The following is a 22,628-nucleotide window of genomic DNA, read 5'->3' as shown; positions in this document are numbered from 1 at the left end:
CAAAAGTAAGAAATAAAATAAAGGTATCCTTTCTAAAGGTTACTTCTGAGATAATGTGGATGTGTTAAACTGATTCATGTTGACTGCACTAACATTTTTGATCAGTTTCAAACTGCCTCTAATTATGAAGATACACTATTATGCCCTCAATAATCAACTGCATAGTTTTTGAAAAAAAAACTGATTTCATTCATACAGGAAAATTAATAAAACACATTTTCAATAAAAGTGTTAAATAATTACATTTACCTTTCCTTAATTAACACTGTTGGAGTTCTACAACCTCTTTCCTGCTCACCTTGCTGAAGAACACAGCTTCCAGAAAAAAATTCAAATGAGGATAAAGTGCAGTCAGAAGAGATGAAGTGGGAAGGTAAATGCATGCTTGCTTTCTGGCAGGTTCCTGGTGACATGGGTAGCATCAGTCCTTGTCAGTTCTGACACAGTGTGCACAGCTGGATAGTGATGACCAAAGCCAGGCACTGCAAGAACCAAAGAACAGTGGATCAATATCATACATCAGTTTGTCTGTTCTGAAAAAATGGAACCAATTTAATTGAAGAAAACAATTTGAAAAATAATGAAAAATATCTGTAAGTACACAAGTACCCTCTGATCTTAGTGACTACCTTAGAAGACCAGACATGAGTACTTATTTGCCTCATTAGTATGATATTCCTATAAAAAATATTCCTGTACTTGAAATCTACAAACTCTTGCACATGTTTTTACCAATTCATGATTGCTGTGTCTCTAACAAAGGATTTGATCCCAAAACATCAAATAATTGAATAATTTGGTAAGTAATGTCATTTTTAGGTCCACCACAAAACTGCATAATTATTTAAAAACCTTTCCTACAAGCTGCCATGTTCCTGTGAAAACAGTTGGTGTCCAAGAATAATATGGTTCTTTTTTATTCATCAGCAGGAGATTAACTAGAAAAACTGAGTCAATATGAAAGGGGAATGAGGCTATTTTCTTTTTTTGACTACCCTTTAAGAGTGAAGGAAGAGCAGAGCCATGAGTTAGGAGCTAGGCTGACACAGTTGGTGATATCAAAAGCCATATATTAGATGTTCTTCCATATGTGCTTTATGTTTTACTTTTGTTTGTTTTTCCCTTTAATCCTCAATAAAAGTTATCTCACCTGAAAGATATTTGCTGTTAATCTGGGAGAAATCAGAACTGAACTAATTTAGAGAAGTGATATCATCCTCTGAAGCTTGACAGTGTGTCGGGGCAGGTGGAAACCCACTGAGTTTGCACAACAGAATCTAAAATAGGAGACTTCATTTTCTTTGAGTATGTTTCCCTTAGGGGGGTCTTCAGAAAAACAGGATATATACTTTCTTTTGTTTTTAGAAAAAAAAAAAAGGTTGCTGAAACTGGAATCTGTTTGCTGGTTTTATCAAGGAAAATGCATTAAAATGTAACTTCAGAGATCAGTAAATTTGTAATACATGCCATCTCTGCCTTATCTCTAGCATGACAAAATGTATTCGGTTAATGTTCCAAAATAAAATGACCATAAGCTTCAAGAAAAATAGCCAGCCTCTGAATGTTCTTATACTGTGTTTCAGCCCTAAATAAACATAGTTCAGAGGTATACCAGGAAGAGATTAACAGTGAAAAACAATTCCCTGTGACTGCATACATTCACTTTAAGGATTTCTAATTTGCTAAATATTTGCCTGCAATTTTCTGTCCAAATTCATTATGTGTAGTTGGGCTTTTTGTTTGCATTCCTTCCTCATTGTAGTTTACTCCCGTGGAATAATGCTTTTAATTATTTTCCATTGTATAACTGTCTGAAATATAGTCCTTGGAATGGGGAAGATTTCAGTTATTCAAGTAGTTATTGTAAAAGCTAGTAAAAGCTGGAAAAAAGCCACATCTCTTTTACCGTGGCTGACACACCGCATTGATCCAGCAGGAAATCTGTCTGGTACTGAGACAGATGGGGGAGCTCTGGGACTCAGTTTAGCGCGGCTGAAGCTCCTGCGGATGCTGATACCGTGCACTGACAGTAGCTGAAGTCTGAACAGCAGCTTTTACATGCCTGAAATAAATTGTTTTGATTAGAACCTTTAGGAAAGAAATTCATAAGGTACAGTTTTATTGACTACTTGCCAAACAACACAGACCTGTGCTCTGTAAGCTTGTTTTGTTCCTGTAAGTCAAGCACCAACTGGGCTCTTATTTTCTAAGGTTATGGACTTACAGCATAATACATTATAATTTACTCTGAATTATTACAGAGAGAAGAACCAGAAACAGAATGCACATTCATTTCTAGCTGTAGTTGACCTTAGGAACATTTTTTAAAGTAGTCTTTGCATTTGTTTATCTTCCATGGGAGTCTGAGAAGTTTGCTACTGATAAAAATGTTTCCAGAACAAAAAGACACATATAGACCAAATTTGTGTCAGTCATGAAGATAAGAATAAAAGTTTAACTTCTAATTCTTATCAAAATGTTGCTATTTAATCATAAAATCTAGAGTTTTGTTTAGGAGTCATTTCAGGTTCTGTTTTATTGACTGTCAGAGACCACTCTATTTGTGGCATAATGCTATTGTGATCACCTAAACAGAACTGAAACAAATGTTCTTCAAGGCAGTGCTAAGATTTTCTTCCCCTAAGAAAAATCTATATAATATTATTGTCACTAAGGCCATTATTTGTTCTGCTGTTCCTTTGGAAATTAATATGTATAGGTACCATTATATTCATTTATCATTGTATGTTCTGGTCTAATGCATTTAAATACATAGTCTGGTTGCTAAAACAGAGCACGTGAAATTTGGCATTATTTTGTACCACTCCAGCAACAGAGTTCTGGCAGTTCATTGCCATTTTTGTTTTTTAAACCGACATCTTCCACTGAAAATTGCTTTTATTTCAGATTTCTTATTTTTTTAAAGCATAGTAATTTGAATTACACTAAAAAAAGCCCCAAAACAACAAAACAAAAATATCCTACAAGAAAACAGAGAGGTCATTAGCTGTATCCATAAGCAACAAGGTAGCTTTATGAATTTTCAAATCTGATGCAGCATCAAGCATTTGTCCTGTGCCCAGCTACTTCAGCATATTGATTCATATTTTTATTGACACTAGAGGCTAGATAGCTTTTAAACCTTCCAAAAAATGAGCATCACCAAAATTGTTTTATGTTTTGTTTTCCACTTAGCTGAGACAACCTATTTTCATAGGAGAACCAGAGAATAGCAAATAATAGATTTCAGAATATCCCTTTTCTCAGCCATGAAGTTAAGTTGCTTGACACAACTCATTACTGACACATGACACTACTTGATGAAAGTAACAAATTGACACTGTGGTTCATTTGACACAGCTCAATCCAGCTGTGGTGGGGGCTCAAAAGCCCTCAGCAGAGCTGCATCATGTCACCTGAGCATTCCATTCCTCAGGCAGCCGTGTGAATGGGAAAGCTTCCTGTCCTTCAGAACCAGCAAAACTACATCTACATTGTAGTAACAATATTGTAGTAACAATATTTAGAGAAAATGTTCAAAAGAAGTTAAGTGTATGGCTGGGGCTTCATTGCTCATTCATTCAATAGGATTCTGTCTCAACAAAATATGTTTTGTAAATTATCATTCCTTAAAAATAAGACAGCCTCAGGCAGCCCCATTATTAAGCCAGATTTTTGTCTTAAGCAATAACATTGCTAGAAAAAGGAAGGCAGCCTATTCAGGCTTCTGGTCTGAATCATCTATGACATAGACTTTCTCTGTTGACTGTGTGCAGGAATCTTAATGAATAATCTATATTTAGTTTTATTGAATATTTCACCTCAAACCCTCAACCATAGCAACTCATATTCTTGTTTCTACCTAATTTGATGAACTCTGAACAGACTTGTCAGAAGTGAAATCTTGGTTTTATGATATTACTGTGAGAGTGTTGTCTCAAAAACAAAAACAAAAAAAAGCCTCCAAATTTTACAGTTTATTAGGAGTAGAATAGAAAATAAAATAGAAATTATCTTTATGTCTCTGTGTAAATGTGAATTTTGTTCAAAGCCTAAAAATAGAGCAAGAAAAAACTTGATAAGACTGATAGAAGGTTGATAAAACTAATAACATGGGACAATTGTCATAAAAGGAGAGGGGAAACACACAACACTAAACAAAGACCCGTGCTCTTAAGCTTACAGTAGAGATAGCAGGGAACAGAAGGACAGGTTTCTGCTATTTTCTGAGGGCCAAGGAACAAGTAAATGCCACTAGCCTTTCACAGTCTCTCCTGGAACAAGAGAACATCAAATAGTTACCTAACAGACAGAGGTTATTCATTTGGTGGCCTAAATGAATCCTCGATCTGGCTACTGCAGTCATTGTGTTATGGTTTTGATCTAGTGAAAAACCAATCTATATAAAAAATGTGCCCCAGTATTTCTTTAACTTATGTTCTGTGTGGGATTGTGTTTTATGATCCTGTGCTATTGCCCTTTTTCAGGAAGATTTAATAATAGAAAAGAGATGCCGAGGGTTTTCTCAGAAAGGCTATTTTAATTTTCTCATTTATACGAAAGCAAATCAAACTGAAAAATGAAAATATGAATTGCTCGTTTTACTTGGCAAATGTAATACTCACTGTCTTGTGTGAATTGAACACATTGCTAAGAACATAGTGCAATTTATTAAAAGAGCTATTGTTATGTTTACATGCATGGGTAACCAGGGAACATCTTCTGCTAATGCCAGACTGAGTTAGTTCTCTTCCTTCCCTGCCAAAGCTGAAAGCACAAGAGTTAGTTGGCTCCTTCCAGTTGTCTTGGGTCCTAGTTGACCATTCCCAATCTGTTTTTTAATTTAAAGCCAGAAAGCTTGGAAAGTGATTATCTTACTGAAGGCCCAGGTCTAAAGATACTGGTTAGTCTCTATTCTGGAAGAAATGTATTGTTCTAAAGGATCCCATTCCATTTGTGAATCCGTGTCTTGACATACTATAAAATCCACATGAGCGTGCCTGAACTGACATCACTGGAAAACTAATTGCAATGTATTTAGCTATCTGTGAATCATTTTTGCAGTTCTATACAATAAACAGATGAAGAAAGCATAATATGGGAGAGTTGCATTTTACAAACTTTGATCACATTGTCGTATTTCTTTGGAACATGTCATTTTGCCAAAAGGTAAAAGGACCATATGATCATCTAGAAGGCAGCATATGCAAATAAATATGGTAGCAAGTAAAACATATGTTTAATCTTCCCACTTCATCAATGCGGAGCTCAAGAGTTTTTTGTCCGTACAAGCCAACAAATCCTAAGGCTTAAACGGTGTTTCTGGTACTCTTTTTTTCTTAGTTCCATAGTTATATAGCTCTCAAAAAGCTGTGCAGAATTATTTTTTTTAAATAACTTTTGGAAAAACTCCTACTGAGGGTAAAACTAGATGTATGCAGGCAAGCTCAAAATTGAAAAGAATTGCCTAAGAATGTACTGAATTTGTTCACCAAGTTTCACACATCATACTTGATCTATTTATACTGAAATGAGACAAAATAGTTCACAGTTTTGACAAAGTACAGGAAAGAGACATCAATCATCCCAAAGGACAACACAGTGGAGCATTTAAAAGTTTGTACTTTATAGATATGAGGAGACAGAAAATCTTCCATGCCTCTAATGATTTGTTCCAGTAGTCAATTAGACATACTGTTATATCTGTGTGCTTATTTCTTATCTGAATATAGTTAAGTTTTGCTTCAATACATAATTTTTTAGCATACCTTCCCCCTCCAGATTACACAGCCCTGTAATGGAATGTATTTTCTTCCTGTGTAGCTGCTTACACAGTGGAACAAAATCAGTTCTCAGTTGTTTTCTAAGGGCAACACACCTTAAGGTGTTTTGGGGGTTTCTTGTGGGTTTTTTATTTGCCCACATTGTAGGATTTCCTACATATTTTGAGTGACTACTGCCTTTTGTTTAAATGGATTGCAATTTTCAGCCAAAAAAAAAGTCGCTATTCCAAAATTCATGTTACCTATGAACTTGGTATATTGAATTTGGGCATATTCCACAGGTTATCTTATCAGGGATCATTTTTATTTGCTCTTTTTAGGAATGCTCATTTTGGAAGCTACTATTGTATTGTTTTTCTTCCATTATTTTCTTTCAGGATACACCATTTTCATGAGTGGCCAATATTTTTTGGGAGAGGGGGAAGGTGTCAGCCTCTGGGTAGAATTCCTCTCTAACCTTTGTTTAGATATCACTCGTATCTGCTCTCCTTCCATTCCATCTTCTTAAGATAAGAGCTCAAAGCTGGTGTCTGCATCAGCAAAACGTGTGGCACTAGGAGATGCATCTTTAGGGTGTTGGGTGTACAGTATTTACTCTATTGTGGGTGCCTGCTTTCCAGTATTTCTGTGGTTCAAAGGCTTATTAGGTTTCTTTTTACCTCAGGTACACTCCTAATGTTTGCCTTCTGGCTTAGGGTTGTTGGAAGGAAATCAATGTGAAGGCCACGAGGCCTCTTACCTAATGTTAAACAGAGCATGCTGCTGAACGTTGGGGTGCTCAGGAAAGTTGCCTTGAAACTACACTTGTGATGTGAACTGGAACACAAATGTAGATTCCTTAGAATTCCTTAGAATTTCTGGATCACTCTTCAAAACAAAATTTTATCTGAAACCACTCTTTTCCCCATTACCATTTAAAATTTTGTCTATTTTTTAATAGTTATATTGATAGTTTAATTTTGGAAAAAATCTAAATGATACATTATTTCAAAATCTAAATTTGAAATATTTCACTGTTCAGCTTTTCGTTGCCATTCTTTTATTCTTAACTTCACTGGTTAAGTCTAAATAAAACAAATGTTTTGAATATTTTCCTTGAAAACAAAATAATTTTATCTAAAGAGAGAAAGCAAATTACACATAAATTTATTATTTAGGCAACCATCCTTAACTTTAGCTTTTTCCTCATTCATAACTATTTTAATATAAACTCAGCACAGACCTTAAGGAGGAAAAAAACAAGATTTATACTGAAGTCTTCTGGTTCAAGTTGCAACATAATTCCAAAATTTACCTTACTTACGACAAGGAGTCACAGAAAAAAAAAAAAAAAAGATCAGGAAGAAAAGAGCAAGGAGAAATCATCAGTGAGAAGATAAAAGTGAATTTGTTAACATTGCCTAAATCTTTGATAAACTATTGTTATTTTTCATAGCTATTGTAATGTAACAATTTATTTTAATTTTTTTATTATATCCTGTGAGGGTAATAATATTTTGGTTTATAGAAAGTGTTGTTTTAATCAATGTTAATTAAAATATGAAACTAGTAAAGCGTCTAATATTTCTCTAGTGATCCTATTCATCTGCTCTCTGAGGGCTTAGAGACATATCAGATTTTTAATTGCTGTTAAATATGTTTTTTATGAAGAGTGGAATGCTTTTATAAAAAATTCTTTTCATGCTTTTTTATAGCACAGTCTGACAAATAAGCAATTTGAATCCAAGAAGTCTCCTTCTACACACAGTGTTTGCTACTCAGAGCAATAACCATAATACTGAAAGTAATTCTCAGTGTTATCCTTTGGAAAAAATGTATTTCCAATGGTGGTACACATAATTGTAGTCTGCACAAAGAACACTAATGAAAGAAATTTAATGTAGTCTGCACTTTTTATTTGAAATATGGCAGACTAGAAGAATATAGTGAAAATAGGTAAAAATAAACAAAACAAACCCACACAAGAAATTAGAGTTTTAGAACTAGATCCTTGCCTTCTTTACTTAGAGTTGGAATTGTATATGAGCCATGAATCTACTAACATAATTTATGGACATAGAGCTTTTAAAAGTAGCAGCACATTCATATCACAGAATCAGAGAATCACTGATTCATTTATGTTGGAAAAGACCTCTGAGATCATTGAGTCCACCCAATATATTGTAGAATGATTTAACAGATGGAATTAATGTACTGAGGAATCAGTTCTCTGCCAATATTGTCTCCACCATTGGATGACTCAGGTCCACTCTAATTTCAGGATGCAGTGGGTGTGGCTGAACGGAGTTGATTAAAATTTTCATTTATCAGTTTTATGGTCAAACTGAAGTGTTAGAGTGAAAAAACCCCCAAAGAAACAAATCCAAAATATGCAGAAAATAGCAAGAAGTTTTTCGTTAAAATTGGGAAACCAGAAATAAAAGAGTTGACAATGACTTGAAGAGTATTTTTGTTCACCTTTGTTTCCTTTGAATGGAAAGCACACAAAGAGATGAACATAACAGATCCTGATCTGATTGCAGATGTAAGAGGCACATCATCTGCACAGGACTGGAAGGTTATCTCAGTGGCAACCCTATACCTCAGTGCCATACCATGTGAGGCATAGTTATGGCTCAGTTCATGCTTGTGAGCACAAGACATGATAATGCATTTCATTCTAGAACAGAAATTATTACGTATCTTTTTATGAGAGGTTTAGATTTTCCTGAGAACAAAACCACTTCTTTTTCTCAAGGTGCTCCAGACAGTTTGGCTTGCAGTTGCTGTAAGAAACTAGTTCAGTATTGGAAGCAGTCAAAATTGGATAAAAATGGAAAGCAGATGCATTTTCTTTCTTGGCTGGTTAGTTCAAAAACAAAACCCACAAAAATATATGGTGGTTTTTGTCATCTAAAGAGACTCAGTTTCCATCTGTTACAAAAAAAAAAAAAAATCTGAGTAGAATATTGAATTGAATTATATTGTTTAGGATCAATCAATTTAAACAATTTAAGCATCTCTTTTATTTTCTAAATTGCTTCGTAATCCAAATTTTACTTGCATCAAGAAAAAGGAAAAAGAGAAAAAAAGAAAAATCCCACAACAAATAACTTCCACAAAATCCCCACCAGAAAAAAGCTTGAGAATATATCCTTCAACAGCATTTCTCAATTATCATTTAATTCCATGTGAATGCTAAGTTACTTTCTAGTGTCAGAATAAGGACTAGCATTATCTAAACACTTTGAGTAAACTATTAATATAAATATATAGCTAATACCTTTATTTCATCACTCTTCAGCTATCTTCATCTCACAGTGAATATGATACTTCTTAATTAAATACCTCTACTACTCAACATTCTTCCTTCCAGATGCATTTCGTGAACTCAATCTACAAAGTAGAAGCACATTGACCTTTTTTTGGATATAGTAATAGTATTCAGTAATTTCTTAAAGCAAAGCATTTTCTGGCTTGTTCTTTAGAAATTACCTGAATCTCCTTTTCTTTCAGAATTTACAGTTCCTGCCTGGAATTTTATTAGATAATAAACCTGAATTTGATGTAATGAAAAACAGGAGTTCTGAAAAATATTGCGTCAGGTTTTATCTACCTGGCTGTATTGCAGTGCATTAAGTGAAGATTTGACCTGCTGTTTTCCCTCTGAAGAGCTGCCTTTTGATGTTGCAAATTGTGTGTCTGTTCTTTTTCTGCAAAACAAATGAGATGGTTCCTTATGCAATCCACCAAAAATAACTGTTTTCCCATTGAATAATGGAAAGAATAGGGCAGTCAAACAGCTACCCAGGTTCAGGAAATATCCAAAGTGGGGGTTTAATTTTGCCTTCAGACATTTGATCACAATCCCTATTATACCAGTTGAAAATTAATTTATTACTAAGAGGGCAGCATTGGCTCTATAGGAATAATATGTTCTGACAAACAAAATTAGGTGTAGAATTATTCAATTTGTTTCTTTTTATCTAGTGATCAGTTACATCATCAGTGTTTTCCACCCAGTCTTTGTCCATAAAACTGGATTTGGTAGCTTCTTTACAAGAAATTTGTTATTTTCTCTGAATATATATCATATTATTGGCAATAAACAAGAGGAAAGTTTTGTTCAAAGCATCAAATTATTCAAATCCGTTTTAATAAGCCAAATAGATGTAAACATGGGCTATACTGCCTCCTACAAATACTGTTGTAAAGAGCCATAAAGAAGTGGGTGGTCAGGCCTCAGGGAGGCTTTGTCTCTTCAGGAGGTGAGGAACATACTGTCATTTATATACTCTTTTTAGAGGAAACTTCAATCTATGTGGAGTTCCTGCCACCCTTAAAAATAGAGCAATAATAACCATGTGAGACTGTGCCATACCCTGGCCTAATTATTAAGGTCATTGTGAGTTTTCCAACTGACTTCAGCTTGCAGAATTACAGTATTTTATTGGGGTTTTTTTCTAAATAGTACTAGACTGAAACTCACATGACACAAGATGAAGCTAAACTGCCTTTCTTACATCTCAAACAAGTCTGCACTTTGGGGGAAACCAGTCACCTTCTCCAGGTCACACAAGGAGGGGTTGAGTCCAGCAGACAGGGATCATGTGAGGAATTGAGGCATATCCAGTATTTCCAGCATGCAACAATGGCAATTCACTGGAATAATGCTAATGGAACATCGGAAGATTGAGCTAAGAGGGCTCCCAGATCAAGTTGTCTGCTACCATAAGTGCTCATCCCCCACCTTGTAACTTGCAGTTAGAGGAAATTTGGTGTCTTTCCCACCTTGGAAAGCTGCTGCAGAGCCTGGAGCTTGAATGGCCAGATTAGCCTCTTCTCAGAAGTAGGCCTCAAAGTCGATGATATTTTTTTACCACTTCTTTCCTCTGGTCATATTTAATTACAGCCTTCTGCAACATGAACTCTTGGAAGAATACACAGTATTCAGCCTATGATCTCTTCACAACTTTACTCAAGTCTTTTAGTAAACTATTTGCTGTTGTATTGGCCTTTAATCATATCAGAGTGGCAGATCACAACTGTGCTACAAAAAAGTGTTACAGCCACGGGGTACTTTCCAACGAACAAGCTCTTGATGTTATAGATATTTTGGTTTCTGTCTGATATCTCATATGCAAACCCAAATACAGGACACCATATTTTCTGTTATTAGATTTTATGTAATAAATAAGAGGTCTGAAAAGGCACTAATCTACAATTCCTAGTCCAAACTGATGGACTGGAGTCAATGAGTACGAAAGGCTATCTTCTATTCATAAGACAAAGTGCTAACTCACAGATTTTACATCACCATCTTGTCTCACTTGCAGATGGAAGGAAAGAAACTGTGATCTATTCCTTTAAGATAAGGGGTGTACAGAAGGAAGTGGATGTGAAGAATCACATGATTGAAAAGACTTCTGTTTTATAACATTCCCCTCTAAGAAAGCCATTTTCCAAAATGGAAAATGCAGAAGTGCACTTTAAATGGTTTAAGCTGTGTTAAAACTTGGTATTCACTTTCAACATGAATAAATATAAGCATTTTGTATGTATTTTATGATGTATGTATTTTGGAAGTAGGACAGACATTTGTTCTTTCATCAGTATATGTCCTGTATAACATCAGAGGTTAAGATTTGCCGGCCAATTCACTCATTTTTAAATATGTCAGTCATTACCTTTTTAGAAAAGAAATCATATAACAGAAAACATCTATAAAACTCTCACTTCATTTCTGCTGATCTGATAGCTTTTTCTGTGGAATTACAAAATGCTAAATGGCTCATGAGGGTGAACCATAGCAAATAGAATCCTGATGTTCACTTTCTTATTATGCAACAAGACTGTGAAAACGTCCCAATAGGTGTAAGAGGAAAATGGAATGAGGTGATAAATAATTTATAACTAGAGAAAACTAATCAGAACTCCTCAATTCACATTGTCCCCATACAGGTGCTCAATTACTTCCTCGAAGGGGCCAAGAGACCAATAACCTGACGTCTGGGATATAAATGAATTTTATTATTAAGGAAGATATTAAAACTTATATTAGTACACTAAAGTAGCTAATCTAAATTCTGCACAGAATTTCTACCAACCTTTCATGTGCCCTTCTTGGTAGGGCTGCTTGCACAGTAGTGAGTTTTACTAGAGCAATCTGCTGATCTTATGTAAAATTGGTGATTTCACCTTTACCATAGTTCTTATGCAGTCTTTGTGAGATTTGCAATACCTTTTTTATTTTTGTGTGCTTACCCTGGTCCTTTAAATAACAAAATTTTCTTTACACATAATTCATATATATACATACATTAAGAAAAACTAACAGAAAAGCATCCAAGTCTTTTGTACAAGACCATCTTCAGAGTTCATTATTCCAACTAAAACTGCCTATGCAAGAATAATCATGCAAAATTTACAATGTGAGAAGTGTGCATTGAACATCTGTATATCAGAGGCAGAGCTGACTTATTTGTAAACAGACTAAGCATGATTAAGGATGAGAATGAAATATTTTATTAGATGCAGCAAGGCCAATTAGAATACTTTTATTAAACCTTCATAAAAAAGTGACAGTAGTTTTCATGTTTTGTTAAGTAATTTTTGTTAAGCAATTTTTTATATTTTGTTAAGCAATTTTTTAACCCCCAACCTGCCTTTGGAAACAGCAACGTGTACAATGTACCAGTGTTCTTAAGGTAATTTTCTCATCAAAAAGCAGTTTTCTGACTGAATTGTGGCTGGTCATTCTCAGGGATCTGCAGTTTTCCATGCTTGAATTGCTTTGGTATTGCACGTTTGCAATCAACAAGTGGAAGAAATGCTAGATGTTTATCTTATCTGGGTGTATGACAGAGTTGAAGACAGAGCTAAAGTAGCATGTTGGTAACAGATGTTGTATTGCAGGGTAATAAAGTTTTAAAAGCGGAGATGAGAGGTGTTTATGAAAAAAACCACCCAAAAATAGTTGACTTACATACCCAAGCATGAACACATAATTTACTCTCACATAGGTATAAAGCTCAAACTGTGTGATTCCCAAGATTTTGAAAGTAAAATAAACTTAAGATGATAAATCAAGCTTACCAATAGGCATTCTCTTTAGACACAGCTACTGAAGTAGGTAATATTTGCTAAATATGGTCTGTGCTCTGTGATCCTGCACTGTTTTCCCTAATGTATAACTATTTACTATGTTTCACTTCAAACATTGCAATCTCTTCCCAAAATACTACTCTCAAGTGAGTCGCACAAAAAGGGTATGATAAAGAACCAAAGTGCTCTTACTGAATTCACACACTGAAATTCAGTGTATTGTTAAATATTTTGCAAATTTTACTCCCACCTCAATGTATTCTAATTCTTCCTCTACCTCAATTTCTTCCTAAACCTTGCTCAGCTTTATCCAAGTTAGTTGCTGAACATTTCAATGACTTGGTTTATTTCTTCCCATCATTTCTGTATGACCTTTAAACAGTCCTTGATTTTATTTCAGATATTCTACTTCACATCCAAAATACTCAATTGATGTATTATTTTAGTGCTGATAACAATTTAGTGCTGACTTTGTACTGAAAAATTATATTTGAAAAATAGAAAATATATCTTAGTATCTCAGTTTCATAACATAAAACTTTTTTTTTAATAGACTACATAACATTTTTTTTATTACCTACTGATGGCCAAACCCACTCTGCTTTAAACAGTAATGATTTCCAGCAAAACATAATTTGTGTGTAGCATACTAATATATGGGTCTCCCATTCTTGTACAAGGACAAAATGATACAAAAATCTTAGCACTTTCAGAGATATGAATTTCCATCATTAGGAATTTGTATCTACTATAAGTATAGATGGTGTTTGTATCCCATCCCGATGCATTCCCACCTGTTATTTCTTTCCATCTTTGTGAGATCTACTCAACTCATCCCAATACTTTAACCCTGAAACTATTAGCCTGATAAAAATCACTCATTCCTGCCATGGTTGTGAAGAATATAACATTTAAACAAAGGGAAAAAAAAATAGAACAATCCAGTAATTTATTGTAGAAAATATATGTTTAACAAATACATTCAAAACATCTTTTTCTTTCTCTCCTCCAGTTTTTAAATCAGCCTGTATTCCTTTCCTGGAGAAAAGCAAAAATTATAAGCACTTGCAACAACACAGTTCCATAGCATCATGGCATTGATGCTAGCAGTCAGCCTTTATCAAAATATTTGTTCTTAAAATAAAATGCAAATTTCAGTGTAAGTTTAACCCTTCTTTTTAGATACAGTTGGGGGAACAAAATGGCTGTGTCTATACCTATATATCTCTATATTTTACCTTTTCATAGCTCTAAAGACTCAAACATTTTCAGGCACTGATTTTTGTTCTGGAAATAGCTATGAAGAGGAGCAAAATGAATCACTGGATAGTAGTAGATCTCAAAGACTATTTGGAAGAAACTAAAAGAATTCATACATTGGGGTATGAATTTAATTTTTTTCCTAGCATAAACACTTAATGTTTCAGCTTTGCTGTATCTAAAATTAAATATGCTTCAAATTTCCTGCTTTCAAATACTTTGTGTCTTTCTTCATACAAAGAAACTTTAGCTATTCTGCAACATTTACCTTGTCACACTGCAGACAAGGTGCATGTGAAACAAATCAAAACACTCTTGTTCAGTTATGAGGGATTTTTTTAATATTGCTTTTATTGTGCTAGTCTCACTCTTTACTGCACATTTTCTGTGCACAGCTCCCAAGGGAGAGGGAGCTGATTGTGAGAACACTGATAGTCAAGTTCTTTGTTTTGGGTTTTGGTGGATTTTTTTGTTTGGTTTGGTTTTTTGCTCTTGTTTTAGCCCAGAGATTGTGTAGGTTTTTTTCATTAGTCTATAAACATTCACACTTTTGAGATCATTTTGACATTATGTTCTAAAAGCTTGAATTTCTCAAACTATTATTCACTTTACTAAACCTTTCTGAAGTAGAAGGAAACTTCATGGTAAGAATCCCAAATGAGTAAGACTCATAGTTGTGCTACTTTGATGAGCAAATTAACTCCAGCTGAAATCAGAATGTTCTCTTTTAAATGGAATGCATAAACTCTTGTAAATTCAGGCTGTGTGAGCACCAGTGACTTTAACAAGCCCCAGAGCAGCTGGAGATTCCCTAGTATCTCTCCACAAGTTGGAATAATCACACAGTGCTCAATTTCAGAAGCAGTTTTGGTCATTAGATCTTGACTTTAAAGTACTGAGTCTTCATAAGACCATCAGGAGCAGCTACAGGTACACTGCATGACCCAGAAATACATGTGAGATGAATTATCTAAAGTATCAGTGAAGAAAAACCATTACACATCAGCCTCAAAAGCACATTATAGGGGTAGAAGTTCTACTTATATTTTGATCGAAGGCTTGAACTGAATAAAATCATTATCACTGTTCATCCTTCAAGCAGCAGTAGCTTAAAACACCCCTCTACTGCTTCCCATCAAAATTTAACAAAAGAAAGTAAAGCAATAGTACCTCAATATGAACTATAAGTAAAGAACCATCACCAGCACTGACTTGGTACTCTCACCTTTCTAACACCTTGTTGGCAATTTGTATTCCCCTTTTGTATGCTGTATGGTTTGGAGTCCATTGTATCACATGCTTTGAAAACCAGTCCTGTAAACCCATTACTCAGTAGAGATTACCATTCTTTAAACTGGGTATTTCTGCAGTCCAGCGTTATTCACATCTTTGTTCTAAAACAGATGAACAAGAATCTTCCTTTTCCATGAATATCACTATCTCTGTGAACATTAAATGTGACCATCAATAGACAGTCATACATGTGCATGTTTTGTAATGACATGCACATGTATGTATGCATACCAAAGCTCCTCAACTTTAGGTAAAAAACCTTTACGCCATAATTCCAACAAATACAGAAAATGTCCTAAATTTCCAAAGGAATAGAATATGAGGAAACTTATCTGTTGAATTTATTTATTGAGAGGAACTTGATAACTTTAGATTCACTAGAAATTTTTTATGGATTTCAGTTGAGTGTATTTTAAGTCTTTAGTCTGCAAGAGTTTGATTTTACTATCATTGGAGATGTGCTGTGAGGATGTCTTCATTTTGTGGGGGTTTTTTGGTGTTTTTTTTTCTTTTTTGTGTTTTTTTTTTGTTGGTTTGTTTGTTTGTTTGTTTGTTTTGGGTGGGGTTTTTTTTGGACATGAAAATTTAGAATGTATTTATTGATTATTACAAAACTTGTGTTTCTCCAACCTCCTTAGTGTATTATTTCAGTCAGAGTCCAAGGTTCAGACCAAATACCTTTCCAGCTTTATCAAACCCTTCATTGGTGTTCAAATCCAAATTTTTTCAATTTGTTTATTTAACCACTTTGTTTACAGCTGGAGAGAACTTTCCAGTTCTCTCTACTGCTCTTCTGTCAGGCTTTTTTCTCCCTCCTTGCAGGGGCAACCAATAGTTCTACATCCCTTTCCTCTGCACAGTCACACTTTACACATCACTCACCATTACTGCATGTGCTTCTTTTGTTACAGCAATGTCCTGCTTTGCTCTGAGGAGATAGGAAAATGTGTCCAGGTTTGAATCCATAACCATATGAAAGCCTGTCTGGTACCCTTTGCCTTTCCTTCCCCCAGGCCATTTGGCCACTCTGGGGCTAGTCTGGGGCTCTGGTGGGAGAGTTTGGAGCATTGCCTCCAGTGTGCCAGGGATGAGCAGCCACTGCCAGGCTGGGGTATGGGTCTGGGGGGTGGGGTGTGCAGAGCAGGGCATCACCTCACCAGAGTAAGCCCCAGCCTGCCCCTATCCCTCACACACACACACACACACACAATGTTTCAAGACAGCAGTCCTTCCAGTCTCTCTCTCTCACAGGGCCCTCCCAGAAGGAAATGGGAGACCTGGGATGTGGAGAAGACTTAGAGACTCAATAACTTTTTGCCTTGGTTTTCAGTAGCAAGTGCTCCAGCCATACTGTCCAAGTTGCAGGAGGCATAGGTAGGGCCTGGGAGGATGAAGAACTACCCACTGTGGAATAAAATCAGGTCTGAGACCACATAAAGAACCCAAGGATGCACAAGTCCATGGGACCTGATGAGATGCATCTGTGGGTCCTGTGGGAGCTATCAGAGGAAGTACAGCAGCCTGTCCCTACCTAAGGATACTGACACGGACATTGACATGGGACTGTAGTAATAGGATGAGGGTGAAGGGCTTTAAACTGAAAGAAAGTAGGTATAGATTAGATAGTAAAAAGAAATTCTTCACTGTGAGGGTGGTGAGACACTGGAATAGCTTTCCTAGAGAAGTTATGGATGCCTCATCCCTGGAAGAGTTCACAGCCAGGCTTGGTGGGGCAGTCTGATCTGGGAGAATGTCTGCCTATGTCAGGGGGATGGGGACTAGATTTTTGGTCTGTTCCATTACAAATTATTCTATAATTCTATAGTTCTATGATTCTAAATCACTTCCAGAATAGTATAAGTAATTTTTTTTTCAGAAAAATATGATCAGTTTTCTGAAAGATACTAAGACAAAGTTGTTCTCATAATGTGAACTATAGTTTAAGTTAATAACATCCTCTGTTTTATTTAAATTCCTCTGTTTGGAAATATATGCTGGTAATGCTAGCTTTCAACTTGGCTTTGTTGTCAGTTCAGCACTGAGATGAATAAGTCTTCACTGTTGTTGGAATTGCTGTTCCCACCCACTCTATTATGCAGGAATAGAGTAAATATATAAGTGCACTTCTTTGCAGAATGAAAGCCCTTCCTTAGAAGGAGCAGAAGAATTAGAGACCTTTCTTTGTTTAATAGAAGCTCACATTTTCCAGAACTCTGCAAAAGATGGAGAAAGAACCTCGGGGAACTCAAGTTGGGTTAATGTGGAGTGAATCCCTGCTGCAACTCATTTAAACTCTAATATGTTGTGCATCATGGAGGGAACAGAGTCCTAAATTCTCAGGTGAGGTGAATATTTTGCACTGGCCTTTCTCATATTTCAGGACACGGCATTATCCTTTGGGACAGGTCATAACTGCCAAATACTTGGAGGCTCTGTGCATTCATGTAGTATCTCAGCACCTTCTGCATAAAATCAATTACACCAATAACTGCATGAAGTGATAAAAATACTCCTTACTTTTTTTTCAAGACACTGTTTAGCAGGATGAAGCTACAGAAGGAGCATATTAATGGATCATTTATTATGAAAAATTTTAGTCATTCACATTGGTTTTGGCAATTTCATTTTGATGCTATAAAGGTAGTACTAATCTTTTATTGGAGCTATGCTAAATAAACCCAGCATGTTTTTTCTTTTCTAAAAGTAGGAGATTCACTGAGTTTTAACAAGAGCAAAAGAACATATTTGTATGTCTTCTTGCCTGTGTCCATGTCATCAACTAAGAGGAGGCTTAAGTACTTGAATTTGCTGTCTTCTCACTGTATAAGGAGTGAGAGATAATACTTTAGTTCAGACCACAGAACAGCCTCCAACATGATGTATTTTTCATCCAAATACTCCTGTTGAAACAACAGAAGAAAGCAGACATAAATTTCCTTTGTCATCCTGACATGGTAGTTTGCACTTCCTACAACACAGATGATTTCTGAAGTGAGTGGAAATGAGAATGCCTGCAAGTAAGTACCTGTGAATGCATTAATGGATATTATTCACATATTTCCACTGAAACTGTATTAAATAAAGTAAATAATGCCACATAGTCAATTCAACATGAATTATAGAATCAAAATGAAAGAAGTTTTGTGATTAGAAATTTTTTAGTAAGCTTAGTTTCAGAAATATGTTTCTTGGATTACCTGCTTTGTTTTCCAAACTTATTCTAAAAATATATTTCTTGAAACACAATGGCTCTGATGCTAGTTGGTAATAAGTGGTTATTCTTCAAGATTTTGCCCATCACTACCTGAATATGAATTAATACTGAGAACTTTAATTTATGGGTAGATATATTCAGTACTTTTCTAGTTTAAAATAATATTATTTAACACAACAATATATTTTTTGATGACTTTGCAACTTTCTGTAAAGTATTTGGCCTCAAAATCTCTCCTAGTTACACTTCTTCATGTGGGAATAGAACAAATAGTAGAACTTCCAGTTCAGTGACAGAGATAGGAATGAAGGAAGGAAAGGGAAGATTCTCATCTTAGATAATTTAATTTTAGCTTCTAATCATTTGCATACAGAGTTATCAACAATTTTAATGAGAACTGAGTATTTAGATTCCTATTACAAGTTGGAAAATTTTAAACTGAAGTTTCCCTTTAATCCTATTACCCCTATTTGATACTTTGTCAAATAAGCTCAAGGTTCTTTAAATATCGGAAAGCCGAGATATCAAGTACAGATATAAAGGAAACACATATGGCATGAAGTAGGAACTGGGCATATGGAAACCCTAATTATGCCCCAAGGGAAAAATCAACAGCTGGAGAAACAGAAATAGGATCAGTTCTGTTCCTTGGGAAATTTGGGTTCAGATCCAATAGGGTAAAGTAAAAACTGTATCTGGCCTCCTATTTCCTTTAAGACACTCCTCAAAAATGCATCAGGAGATAAAAATTGGTTACCTCATCTTTATTCCTATGAAACAAGTATGCAATTTTTTTTCATGATTTCCAGCAAAACTATTTTACAGATTCAATCAGAATGTCTGGATAGTCAATGATGACTAAAACATCCAATGTTTGTGCTGGTGGATGACAATGAGAAAGGCCTATATTGAACCAAAATAAAACCTCAAATGCAGCCACTGCAGAATCAAATTTAAGGTAGGGTTCTAATGACTATTCAAAATTTCAGAAACTTGCATAAATAAGTCATCTACACATTTTCACAAATCCTTTTTAACATTTTTTTAATTTTGTAAAGAACACACTGTTTTGGTAGTAAGCTAAAAATATTTGCAACTTTTTCAGACTTTTTGCCCCATAAAACTGTAGTAAATTTGCTATCAACCTGCAGAAGTGCTCAAATTTTAAGATCCTTATCAATATTTTTAATATTCCTATTATAATTTGTTGTTTCTTCCAGTCGCTTCTCATATGTTTACAAAAAATATTTAAATTCTCATATCTATGTTATTGAGAGACTGTAAATATTGTACATACATGCATGACTAACTATTTCTTATATTTAAAACATACCTTAGCAGCTTTAGGGAGTCAATTATTCTTCCAGTGTTTTTAAGTTTTAATAGAGTTGAATTTTTATGTCAAAGAGATGGGCAGGGAAGAACCCTCAGGAGTTCAACAAAGGCAGATACAGGATCCTTCACCTGGGGAGAAAAACTCCCATGTACCAGCACAGGCTGGGGGCTGACCTGCTGCAGAGCAGCTCTGTAGGAAGGACCTGAGGAGCCAGCAGTGCCCTTGTGGCCAGGAGGGCCAGTGGTACCCAGGGGTGCATTAGGGAGAGCAGTGACAGCAGGCTGAGGGAGCTGATCCTGTCCCTCTACTCAGCCCCAGTGAAGCTCATCAGGAGTTCTGTGTCCAGTTCTGGGCTCCTCAGTACAAGAGAGACATGGAGCTCCTGGAACAGGCCCAGAGGAGGGGGACAAGGATGCTGAAGGGACTGGAACATCTCTGTTACAAGCACAGGCTGAGGGAGCTGAGCCTGTTCAGCCTTGAGAAGGCACAACTGGGAGGGGAGCTCATCAATGTCTGTCAGTGTCTGAAGGGAGGGTGGCAGGAGTGTCACCGGGGTCGGGGCAGGAACAGATGAGAGGCAGGATCGTAGCAAAGGTGAAGAAAAGACTTTATTCTAAAGAACCACGTGGTTTTTATAGAGTGGTACGATAGATTCTGTTCTATTGGCCAACTAACAAAAGCATCTTTCTCATGCACTGTCCTTGAGAGGAACAGAAAAACAAAGTAGAAAAACAGCACCTGCAAATTGTTTATAGTCAACAGGTTATCACATCTTTCCAGCTCCCTAAAATTTCTCACAAGCCACTGTGAGAAACACTTACCATTTCTCTCTCCCTGTCCCATGGCATCCACAGCAGGAGGATGGAGCTAAGCTCTGCTCAGTGGTGCCAAGTAACAGGACAAGAGGCAATGGGTGGAAACTGATGCACAGGAAGCTTCACCTGAATATGAGAAATAAATATTTTACTGTCCAAATGTCCCTGTACTGGAACAGATTGCCCAGTAAAGTTTCAGAGTCTCCCTCACCAGAGATATTCAAGACCCATGTGGGCACAATCCTGTGCCATGTGCTCTAGGATGGCCCTGCCTGAGCAGGGAGGTTGGACCAGCTGACCCACTGAGATCCCTTCCAACTTGGCCCGTTCTGTGGTTTTGTGATTCTGTGTCACAAGGTGCTGTACTTCCATAATTTAATAAAAACTCCCAACATCAATTTTCTGCAGTATTCCTTTTCAGGTGCTACCAAACCCATGTGTACCTAAACATAAACCCCAACCCTCTAATTTTCAGTTGTTTCATTTGAATATTAATTCCAACTACATAAAAAAAAAAAAAAAAAGCCAAAAAATATATTTAGTGCAGGTAGCTCAGTGTGATGCTGCAGTGCCCATTGCAGGTTGAGCTCAGGGTGGTGTGAGCCAGAGGCAAGAGGCTGTGAATTGGCACCAGTCTTTGCATTGCAAATAGCATGAGAATTTGTGACACCAGCCTGGTAGCCAGACACTCAGAGAGGCAGGAGCCAATTGCCACAGACTCTCATGCACTTAGACTGAGAGGGTACAAAAGCTCAGTGTTTCCTTTCTTAGGGGTCCCACCTCAGAAACACCAGCTTGAGATCTTATTCTGTTGCTGCACCATGATAAAATTACTTAAAGGAACCAAAGGCATGAGACTCTGCTATGGGAAACCCGGTGTTGAGCTGGTAGGAAAACCTGGTCTGGCTTCCTGAATGTTGAGGTAGGCACTCAGGTGGGTTCCCTTGGGTCACTGGAACAACCCAGAACTTCAGTGCCAGGAGTTAAAGCCTCAGGTGGTGGGACTGTGACTCCTAAATGGTCAGACAGGAAGTTTTCCCTAACAAATATTCAAAAGACATAATAAGAAATATCTTAATTAGGGATGTCTCAATTATTCAATTATTCAATTATCCTTCTTAGAAAAAAGTTGACCCTCTGAAACTATTTTAAAGAAAAGTAAACATTCCTTTATTTGCCTAATTTACAAAGTGCTCTTTCTTCCTTTGAAGGGATTGGATTTTTGTACCCAATTCTTACTTTTGAAAATATCCTCCTTCACTATATGCATATGATTTGTCATTTCACTTTATTGCACCAGTCCTAGTAACTTTTCTATTTGAGTAAAAAATTTTCTGCAGTAACCACTTGAATTTGCTGCCTTTGTGATTTCAGATTTTCTTGTTTTAATTTGTTTTGCTTTCAAGATGTTTCTTGTCAAGATATGAAAAAAAAAGGTGGAAAAAACTGAATTATTTCAGTATAATAATGATAACTTTAAAATAACAGGACAAAAGGAAGGATTTTGTATATTCAGAGTAATTAAAAAACCAATTTCCAAGTAGGCAAATAGACAGTTTTTGTCTGTTCCTATGTTTTTAAAAAAATTTAAAAATATAAATGTTGAAAAATTATTATCTCTGTGATCCTTCTTGTTGTGAGATACCCTGCAAGAAAAATTCTTTCCCCAACAAACATGCAGACCCCATGTTTACAGAATGCATTATATCCATTACCTTTTCTTGACCCTTACTTTTCTCTTTCAGTGTGAGGACCTTGGTAAGAATCTATCTCACATTGATTCCTAGAAATCTAATGTAGGTTCTAGAATATAAATCAAGTAAAACTGATGTGCTGTGGAAGGC

This window comes from Serinus canaria, chromosome 4 (assembly GCF_022539315.1).
Source record: "Serinus canaria isolate serCan28SL12 chromosome 4, serCan2020, whole genome shotgun sequence".
Classification (NCBI taxonomy): Eukaryota; Metazoa; Chordata; class Aves; order Passeriformes; family Fringillidae; genus Serinus; species Serinus canaria.
This window is presented reverse-complemented; position numbering follows the sequence as displayed.